Genomic DNA, 2,361 nt, shown 5'->3' with positions numbered 1-2,361 from the left:
CTTGGTACCTATAAAGGGTCTGAGTGCTGGACAAGCTGCTCTGGATAAAAATAGATAAAAGTACATACACTGCATTCTGTCCGAATTTTATCCTGGCTGGCGTGTAAGGCAAGCGCTTTTTCAGTAAGTCTCGCCAGATGGCACTGTTGCTCAGACCATCACCTCTCATCAGGGAAAACAAATTTTGTGCTACTGCAAATATTTTGCAAAATTCAAGCTGCACTTCTACGCTCACTTACCCAGGAGCAAGCGCGGAATTTGGTTCTGAGCGGATGTGTATAGGATCACGCCATCATAAGCAGCTGGGGTGATTTCTCTTTGCGGTTTTCAGTGGGTTTCCCCCTCCTCCTTTTGATTCATGACCTGCCAAATGAACACTGGAGCATCTTCATGAAGACCCTGGAAATGGAAGAAAATTTAAGTTGCCTTGTCTGAAACATCCTCAAGCTCAGCAGAAGCTGTGCACACTGTCACCCACATTCACAATACTTAACAGAACTGCCCCAGCAGTCCATTCGATTCCCCTTAAAGGATTAGTTAAAATAACAAAACAATCAATAAAAGCAGAGCCCAAGACAGACTCTAATTGCTTTTCACACACTCTCCCCAGAGAGCAGAAAAAAACCATGCATCTGTTCATCCCATGTGGAATAAAATACCGGAACTGGACAATAATACATAGGTGCCAAGTTCCGGATTGAAAAATCCGGGATCCGCAGCGCTGCGGCACCAGAAGTCGCTTCTATGCACTTCCGGACATACGTAGAAGTGACTTCTGGAGCTGTGGACATTTTGGAAATGAGCACAGCGTCATCGGAAGTTGCTTCTACGCATGTCCAGAAGTGCGTAGAAGCAACTTCTGGTGCTGCTCTGCCCATTTCCAAAATGTCCGCAGTGTCAGAAGTCGCTTCTACACATGTCCAGAAGTGCATAGAAGTGACTTCTGGCGCTGTGGACATTTTGGAAATGGGCACAGCGGCATCGGAAGTCGCTTCTACGCACTTCCGGACATGCGTAGAAGTGCCGGCGCGGCACCAGAAGAACATGGCCGCCAGCAGGAGCTCCGTAATCCGGGGGAATACAGGGTATTTTGCCATTCGGGACACCTGCGGGAAATGGTAAGAAAATGCGGGGGTTTCCCGGGGAAAACGGAGTACTTGGCAGCTATGCAATAATATGCCAAATACCCAATGGTCCCAAGCTGGTCATATGCCAGCAGTCATGGAGATCATCCTTTCTTTAGCTGGACAACATGCAAGCTGGGCCTTGAAAGACCTGCACCTTGCCGTCTCACTGCATTCAGGTTCTCCAGAGAGGTCCACTTCCTCACCTGAATCACCTGAGCTGCACTGGAAGTCACATCAGGAATGGTGGGAGAAACCTCTGTATCAAGAATATGACCCTGAGGGGAGCGAGAGAGAATGAGGCGTCGTTTTCTCCTCGCTTGCTATTTTCTCTCTGCGCGCAAGTGGGGCTAGTGGGGGCAGGATGCATCCTGCACTACTCTCCCTTCGGGCAGAGCTGGGCCATGGTATCGCTGCTGCCGCCTAAAGGCTGCTTTGTGGGCGAGTTGGCCGAGGTGGGGATCGACTCCGACGGCTGATTCAAGTACATCCTGGTGCAGGTGCAGCGCGGAGGCAATGGCCAAAGCGGTGGCCAAGGCAGCAGTCCAGGCCGCGTTGGCAGCCCAAGCCGTGGCAGCGAGTGCAGAGACATCATGAGGGGATCCGCGTCCGCCAAGTTGCACAATCAGCTATATGAAAATATATGTTGTGAACTTGAAAAGATGGGCTGTTATGTGCAAGTGCCTTGGAGGAGGAAAAAGTGATCACAATAGCAAAGACAAAAAAATATATCCATGTATCTGGTAATTCAGCATATGGTAAAGCTGATCATTCCATGACTGTGTGGCAATACTGAAGAAAACCTTTAAGGATTATGACATTAGTTGTTCACATGACTAGTGAATTGTTGCTTTGCAGTCTAAAATTTAAAGTCAGTTTGTTCTTGGTTCTTTTCAACATAATTCTAAGCTTCCACCAAAATGTATAAATTAGCTTAATGCTGAATAAAAGCTTAACTGTGAAGAGAGAGAGAGAGAGAGAGAGAGAGAATATGACCCACATGGTGTTCTGTATCAAGTAAGTTCTGTATCATTGCAGGTCATGAATGGGGAAAGCTGTGGTCCTTCTAGTGTTGCTGGACTCCAGCTCCCATCAGGCTCAGCCAGCATGGCCAATGGCCAGGAATTATGGGGAGCTGGTGTCCATTAATATCTAGAGGACCACAAGTTCTGCATCCATGACATGGGTGATTCATTTTTTTCAGCATCTGAGGAGTTGGAGTCAGTCTCAGATTCAT

At 47.9% G+C, this 2,361-nt stretch overlaps 1 pseudogene; it reads left to right on the top strand.

The window, feature by feature from the left end:
- The first annotated feature begins 1,528 nt into the window (after positions 1 to 1,528).
- On the top strand, positions 1,529 to 2,087 carry LOC148683809 (14 kDa phosphohistidine phosphatase pseudogene; annotated as a pseudogene).
- The last annotated feature ends 274 nt before the right edge of the window (positions 2,088 to 2,361 follow it).

The sequence above is a fragment of the Zootoca vivipara genome, chromosome 12 (genome assembly GCF_965207765.1).
Source record: "Zootoca vivipara chromosome 12, rZooViv2.hap1.1, whole genome shotgun sequence".
NCBI classification, from domain to species: Eukaryota; Metazoa; Chordata; class Lepidosauria; order Squamata; family Lacertidae; genus Zootoca; species Zootoca vivipara.
This window is presented reverse-complemented; position numbering and strand designations above follow the sequence as displayed.